Below are 8,419 nucleotides of genomic sequence, written 5' to 3'. Positions count from 1 at the left end.
AAAGATGGGTTTCTTAAAAACTATAGCATATCTTTTGTTTCATTTGTATCTTTTCTTGTTTCTGTTCATGGGTTCAAGATTGTTCATGGGTTCGAGTTTTGAAGACGAACCCAGTAATAAGAATCATGACTTCTTCATCGAAACTTCATCATCACCTGTGATTAAAGAGTTCATCTTCATCTGATGCCTTCGATGATGCCCTCCAATGAAACCGACAATCTGACGAAACCGACGCCGACCTCCTACGAAACCAAATCCTTTATGTTACCTGTTCAGCACCACCTACGACACATTTTGAATACATGTTTTGCGTTGATTTTGAAGCTTTAATTAACTGACATATAGCTCCACGTAACACCTCAAAAATCAAAGCAAAATTTTCATTTTTAATTCACCAAACATTATTCATAAATCCAAGTCATCACGAAATTATACATTTTTTTTATTAAAGCAATATCAAAGTATCCCAAAATCCACAAGACATCGTAAGCCGTAGAATGTGTACAATCATGCCTCCGCCTTCCCGGAATCTACAAAGTACTTGAAACACATTTAAATCAACATGGTAAGCACGAAGCTTAGTGAGTTCCCCAAAATACCACATACACAAATAATTATCCTCTCATGGCTATATCTCGATAAGGACCCTCCAGTCATGTGTCTCAGTGAAGACCCTCCGATATCACGTCTCGGTATGGACCCTCCGGTTATAATTCAATGTATACACATAGAATAATATAACACCATAAGTCGCAAAGACAAGATGCATAATAACACATATCTCAGTATAAGCAAATAAGACCCTCTGATCAATAATGCAATAAGACCCTCTGGTCAATAATGCAAATAAGACCCTCTGGTCAATAACACGAAATAAGACCCTCCGCTCAATAACACGAATAAGACCCTCCGTTCACACATACATTACCACACAGGTAAGTATAGTGAGAAGACTCACCTCGAATGATGAACAGATCCTACAACTGCTGTTGCTTCACAACGACCCTAAACATTGAGCCAAACCCACAACTGAACTCGATTAGGATCTAAGACCAAGCTCCCACACACATTAAGTCTAAAGATGGTCCACTAATCCGACCCATAAATAGCCCAAGCCCAATGGGCCAACCAAGGCCTAGTACCAAATGGCAAGCCTAAATATATTCCTCTGACCAAAAACCCCCAATGCAGCAAGCCCAAACCAAGACTCCAAACACTTACGGCTTAAAATGAATTGTAGCCCAAAAAAGCCTATAGCGAGCTTACGCATGGCGTACCTTCCTTGGCACGCTCAGTGTACACGCAAAACTTGGTCGGGGAGCTTAATCAGTATGTTGGGCGTACTGCACCTTACGCGGGGCGTAACTGCTTAGGACCAAAACTCGAATATTTGACTTAATCACTTCAGCCCATTGCATCCAATCCTTAGGGAAGCTTCATTACAAGCACTTAACTGATAAAGTTGGCGACTTTATCAGTTTGCATGTCTTCATGGGACCTAACTTCCAAAAATAACCATAAAGACTCATATTAAGCACCTTAACAAATGCATGGATGGCTCTTATCCATAAAGATGCCAACTTTAAGGATCTTGAATCCACAGAAATGCCAAGAGTGGCAACTCAAAGCTCTTGAATTGGTAATAACCACTAGATCCCACCCATGGGATCCAAAAGAGGACAAATCTTACATAATCATAGATCTAGACTTCTAAAGAGCAAGTTCAGATCTTTATACCTCAAATGAGCTAGGAATGAAGTAGAAAGTTTGGATCTAAAAGCCTTCCCTTGAACTCCAAACTTTCACCAACCACCTTCTTCAAGAACATGCACCAAAATGTACCAAAAGCACAAAAATAAGCTCACAACACTCTTGGGAGGGTTAGGGTTTCGAAATGGGTCTCAAGGACATTGGAGGCTGAGAATGAAAGAGCCTTGAGCTCATAAGGATGTTTAAATAGTGCCCAAACCCTCAAAATTAGGGTTTGGCACTCTGCTCATTACGTTGGGCGTACCCCCAGCTTACGCTGGGGGTACTCACCCAGGCATGTGCCACTTCCCATGCACACATGGGACTGAATCGCAAGCTTTTTCCATTAAGGACCAATTCTGCCAATTATTTCAAATTACCATAACTTCCTCATCTTAGGTTCGTTTCCAATGAACCTTATATCCACGAAAATGTGGCGAGAAGCTCCACACTTCTAATGACCCACCATAGCCTTAAAACTTCCCAAACAAAACTAAAAATCCTTAAAATACCGAGCGAACGCCTTTGCCGATACCCTTGGACTCTAACGCACAACCCGAACTCTTTTATCACACAACCTACCTCATCCATATCCAAAAAGGGCCTAAACATTTCTCCTTTATAGCCTCAAAACCTTCTCATACCTGGATTCACGGCCCACGAGCCTTAAATCACAGAACGATCCGAACAGGATGTACACTCCAAATGATGGAGATGATTCTTCAAAATGGCTATGGTCGGTGTTGACGACCGGTTGTGGCGGTGGTTCTTCACATTCGTATTCGTACAATGAGTTTTAATTTAGGGTTTCTGTTTAGGGGAAATAAAAAAAAGGATAAGCCATATAGATTAAGATGTGATTTTTTAATTTTGAAATAATTAAAAAAAGCCACATAGACCAAGGGTAACCGAGAAATCCTTTAAATTCGAGAATAATGGCTTAAGTTACAGGTCAATAACGAGTTTAATGGTCTAATGTGCAAAAAAAAAAAAAAAAATTAGTGATCGAATTGGTCAAATGACAAAAGTTGAATGTGCTATAGTGACTTTAACCATTTTCCGAACACCTTCCGTTGCAACATTGTTAGTGGTACCCTATGGGTGTGAGACTACAAGTGGTTCATTACACACAAGATCTCTTAATATTATATTAGTAAAAAAATAAAAAAACAAAAAAAAAAACAAAAATAATAATATATTAATTAAAGCACACCTAAACGGTACTAATCTAGTTAATATTCTATTTGCAATATAAATCAGATATCAAATAAAGATATTTACTATGAGTTTGAAAATATTTGGAACTTTAGTTATAATTTCTAATATCTATTTATAATATATAAATAGATAGGGTAATATATGAATTTATATGGTGTTTGTTGAGAAGAATAATAAAAAAATGTGATCTTTTATATGAGCGTGACGTTGAGTTATTGAAACTAAAATTATATAAACATAGATTGAAATGCAAGAGTTGTCTTTTTATTTAATTTTGAAAATAATCTAAGATGTTATATCATCAAAAGTTGTTCTTCAACTACAACAATCTCTAACAATCTGTCAATTAAATTTTGATATACATTTTGCAACAATAACCGGATACAACGATAACGATATTTTTCATTGTTTTGAAAACAATCTAATATTTCTTTTAATTTCTAATATTGAAAACCATCATTAACACCATAAACAACAAAAATAACAAAAATAAAGGAATTATGATAAAAATACGAAAAATTTATTCAAACAAAAAAAAATTGTCAATAAAGGATTTTTTAAAAGAAAACAAAAGTAGGTTTTTTTTTGTCAAAAAAATGAATAAATTATAAAAAGATTACAAGTAGCTTGTTCAAAAAGCCCGGACAAAAAATTCAGAAAAATATGATATTTTTTCTAAAATAAAAATAAAAATATAATTTTTAAGGAAAAAAATCTAAATTACAATGTCTTTTACAATATTAATGATCAGTGCAAATTATCATGTTTTCTTAGAGAAGGCCGAAGGAGAAATGGTGCTTTTCTGCTCCGTTTGTAATCCATTTAAATGGAATATGCCTCCATAACCCTATTCTTAATTGTTAATGGCATGTATGCTGTGTACGTTCAGAAGAACATAGTTACCGAAGCTACCATACATATATAACGATAAATCATCTCACTCCAATTAGATAGCCGAATGTAAAAGATACATATTCTAAATACCACCACTTAGTGGTGTGAAACCTTTTAAGTTGGTAATCATATAGTATATTCGAGTTAGCTCTCAATTTATATAAAAACAAAAACTCCAAAAAATAATATTTAAATCCTTCTAAACTTGAATATCATTTTTCCTCATATGAAAAAGCTATTTAGAAGTATCCAAAAAAGTAGGCAAGCACATGAACATGAACAATTCATTGTAGGAGGCATTTAATAGTATACAATAAATAGCCTCTATAGTAGGTACCAACCATTAACAAACCCAAACCTCACCTGCATTCCATTTTAATTGCTGTTACTTAAGAAACAACATTGCCCTAAATTACATAATGGATATTCACTCAATCAACAATAAATTTCAACTTTTTAAAGTTGAGTTATTACTTATTATAAAGTCGTGTCATAGTCTTCATAATTTCTGGTCCCCTTGATAATTATTATTTTGTTTTACCAAAATTTTGATATATTAGTTAAAGAGACATATAGGCATAACAAGTGAAAAGAGTAACGTCATGCTTTTACACAAAAAACTTATAGATGATGTTTGGCGATTTTAGTAAATTATTTGTTATATGAGTTATTTAAATAAATAGAGATTTATATAGGAGGGGTTTGTCTTTCTTAATAAGCTCCCATTCTCCACGTTCATTTACTACTATTCGTTGTAAGTTCTTTTCGTTTAGTATTAGTAATATTTTTATTTTTGATAATTTATGAGATGAGAAAACGTAAGATGATCTCATGTATATGAAACATCATACCATAGTAAAAAGTATAAACATAGTAAACAAAGGAAAAATAGAAAATACCAAGTATACAATATGCTGAAAATATTCATAACTCAACATGTATAAATTAATCACCCTTCATTGAAAAAAAAAAGATATATAATATTCATTACATGTATATATTATTTATTCGCAAAAAAATAAAAAAGGTAATAACTTGTGAAACACTTGGATATTGTCACAATCTAAATTTGCCAATTTTTTTCTTCCTGGCAATCAGGTAACCTGTGAGATGTCTTAGTTTATGACGCTTTTGATCGTGTGACCATAAAACCGTCTGTGATGCAGCATAAAGTAAGCCGATAGTGTACTTTAGTTCTTATATATCATCGCACCAATAAATAATAATATTAACAATTCATAGACTCTCGATCACGTGCTACCCCCGTGCTACCGATTTTGGCCACTATGGGTGCCAAATCCCGTGTGTGGAGTTTCACTTTAAGACCGTATTTCATAAACAGAGTTAGTGACATCTTTTGCTCTACACGGTGGCCGGGAACCACCGAGAGGCGGTGGCGGAGCAATACAGCTGCCGCTATTGACTTCATTTGTAAGTAAGCCAAGTCCTTGCCTAAACAAATTCTGGGTCCGGCGTTGAATGAGACAAATCGGAATTGATCCTTCATGATCTCAAACTTTTTACCGTCGTCGGTTAACCACCGCTCCGGCCGGAACTCGAGAACGTCTTCTCCCCAGATGAATTTCATCCGACCAGTGGAGTAAATTGAATAAGTGACGGAGGAACCAGCCGGAACAACCGTGCCGTCTGGTAGGATGTCATCGGCCGCGACGTGCTTGGAGTCCTCCGGAACCGATGGGTATAGCCGGAGTGTCTCCGTTAATGCTGCTTTCAGATATGTCAATTGGTCAACTTCTTCGAAGCCCAAAGGCTCCTCTAACCATTTACTCGTGTCACTGCCACGTGTCTCTATTAAAACTGCACACAGCTCTGTCAAGATTTTCATTTCGACTCTCGGATTTCTAATTACGAGCCAAAAAAACCAGCTCAACGCCACTGATGACGTGTCACGTCCAGCTAAGATGAAATTGAGCGCCACATGCTGTAAGAACGTGTCTGAGTACGACTCTTTCTTCTTCATGAACCGAGAGAGCAAGTCATCATGGGGGGTGCCACCGTCGGCGTCGACCTTATTCAGCAACTCCAGCTTACGTGTATTAATGACAGCTGTCAGATACGTGTCCACGTGGCTTAAGCTTTGGCTCAAGTCAACCTCCATACCGAGCCCAAGCATTTTCTTCAGCTTCCATATACTCTCCGGCAAGATAAAGCGTTGCAGGGTGGCTTCAGTGGCTCGGTCAAAAGCCGATGCAAAGCTATTTTCCGGTAAACCGGGGGATAAAGTTTGTGGGTCCATTCCGAAAGCCAAGCCGCATATGTTATCGAAAGTGAGCCGAAGCAAAAGGTCTTGTAAATCAACCGGCTTGTTTTCAAGCTGAGCTGTTTTTAAAAGGGGACAAAACCTGAGTTTGATGGCTCGGTTCACCCAACGAGCCATGGCTTGTCTGAGGGTCCGGGTGGTGAACTCCAGTGCAGCAGTCTTACGCTGGAAAAGCCACGTGTCACCATCGGAGTTAAAGATCCCTTCTCCAAGTAGATCATGGAAAACAGCTTGCCAAGTCGGGCCCTTTGGGTAATTATCAAATTTAGCCTTGAGAATATGTTCAAGGTTTTTAGGATCGCACGTGACAGTCACAAGACCTTGCTTCCGTGCTAGAAAAGGGATGGGAGAAATACAGGTTTGGTAAGTGCCTCCACACGCACGAAGATTATCAGCGATCCAATCATGCATACGATTAGCGTTCTGGATTAAGCCTGGCAAGCTGCCCAAAACAGGCCACACACGTGGACCACTTAACGACCGTGTGATTGACTTGAACCATATCACATACGCTACGACACCAGATAAAATAAGCCACCACGTAGACGAATCCATCTCACCCCTTGATCCAACTTCCAAGTTCCAAGTTAAGCAACACAACACCACGCTGCTCCCTCTCACACCTTAACTACCAACAACCACCTGGAAAACCATGCAACTTCACAACCTAAGCATATGCAAAACTTCCAAGCGGAAAATACAATATCAATATTAATTTCTGCAGACAGTAACTCATGTTACAGTATTACTCAATTATGATGAATAATTATATATAATACCATACCATACCATAACAATGCTGTTGCTTATAAATTAGAAAATATAAAATGTATATGCTTACCAATGAGTCGTGTATAGAATGACTATGGAGGATGAAAGAGTTTCCTTAGAGGGCGATGGAAAAAAAGTATGGGTGGGGAGATAGAGAAAAATGAAGAACAAGAGTCATTTAAATAAGGAACAACGCAAGAAGGTATGATACCAAAGGGAAAGGAGGCTATTAATGAGCTACAACCAATATTATATTATTGCTTTTATATATATATATATATATATATATATATATATATATATATATATATATATATAGAGAGAGAGAGAGAGAGAGAGAGAGAGAGAGAGAGAGAGAGAGACTTCTCAATTGTGTAGGTAGTAGGACCAATATGATTTTAAAAAATATTAAATAATTAAATTAGTAAATAAGGGTTTTGGTCATTTTGATTTTTATTAACAAAAAATAAATTCTTATAAATATTGGAAATCCTTGTTTTCACGTCTCGAATTTCTTATAACCTAAATTGACATAAAAGGTCCATCGCTGCAAATTAGGACTTTATACTCTTCTCCACCTGAGTTATCTTGAACGAGCAAAAACGAGTAAGATGTCGACTGTCCAAAATTTGACTCAAGAACAAGGAACTCAAGATGATTCAGGAAGAAGGGTTGATAGCATGTGGATATTTGTTTCAAAACCAAATATATGGAAACTCGTTAACATCAAAATCATATTCTAATAATATATTATTTCTTATTTTGATGTTGAGTAATGTCCTTGACCTTTTGTAAATAAGATATTCTAGAATCAAGATATTGGATATATACAAAACTACAAAAAAGTATAAGTGAAAATTGATGAGAAAAAATGTGCTTCGAAGGAATCAAGAGTTTGTCCGATTATGTTGTTTTACTTTATTATATATATATATATATATATATATATATATATATATATATATATATATATAAAAATATTGATATGATATTATTTAACTATGTATTTTAGGTCAATATTATATCTTAAAATATTTGAATAAAAATGTTATATTTTAAGATATATGATATTTAATATGTCCTAAAATGTTGAATGTTGGGATACAAAAGGAAGCAAACGGAGCTGAAACGGACGAAAAATGACAACATCGGAGAAAGACGCTGAAGACGCGTCGCACCTAATTAAAATGCTGAAATTTTTTGTTTTTTTGTCTAAGGTGGTTTACGATTTCGTGGCCAACAAGAAAACCTGATACCATGACGTGACAAAGGTATTACCACGTTGTGACGACGTTGTAACCTATAAATTAAGCCGAAAATTAACCCTAAAAATAGATCTTACAATCACATTTGTTTTCTGCGAAAATAAACCCCAAAGCTGCAGTTTTGAGAGTCTAGAAGGCGGTCGGAGGGCCGTTAAGCTGATGTGGAGCGAAGATCTAAACGATTCGAGAGCAAATTAATGATCAGAATCTATCGGTTTGCTTTTCTGATCACGATTAGTAT

At 36.1% G+C, this 8,419-nt stretch overlaps 1 pseudogene across 2 annotated transcripts; it reads right to left on the bottom strand.

The window, feature by feature from the left end:
- Window positions 1–4,798: 4,798 nt before the first annotated feature.
- On the bottom strand, window positions 4,799–7,138 carry LOC145165275 (cytochrome P450 86A22 pseudogene; annotated as a pseudogene). 2 transcript variants are annotated; one of them, XR_013739999.1, is made up of 2 exons: window positions 6,984–7,138; window positions 4,799–6,784 (listed from the first exon to the last, which is right to left on the bottom strand). The product of XR_013739999.1 is annotated as a cytochrome P450 86A22 pseudogene, transcript variant X1 (transcript). The 2 variants fall into 2 exon arrangements; XR_013740000.1 differs by having other exon boundaries at window positions 4,799–6,825; window positions 6,984–7,134.
- Window positions 7,139–8,419: the final 1,281 nt, after the last annotated feature.

This window comes from Lactuca virosa, chromosome 3 (assembly GCF_052849685.1).
Source record: "Lactuca virosa cultivar CGN04683 chromosome 3, Lactuca_virosa_CGN04683_v6, whole genome shotgun sequence".
Lineage (NCBI taxonomy): Eukaryota > Viridiplantae > Streptophyta > Magnoliopsida > Asterales > Asteraceae > Lactuca > Lactuca virosa.
The sequence above is the reverse complement of the archived record's forward strand: the minus strand, read 5'-3'. Positions and strand labels throughout refer to the sequence as shown.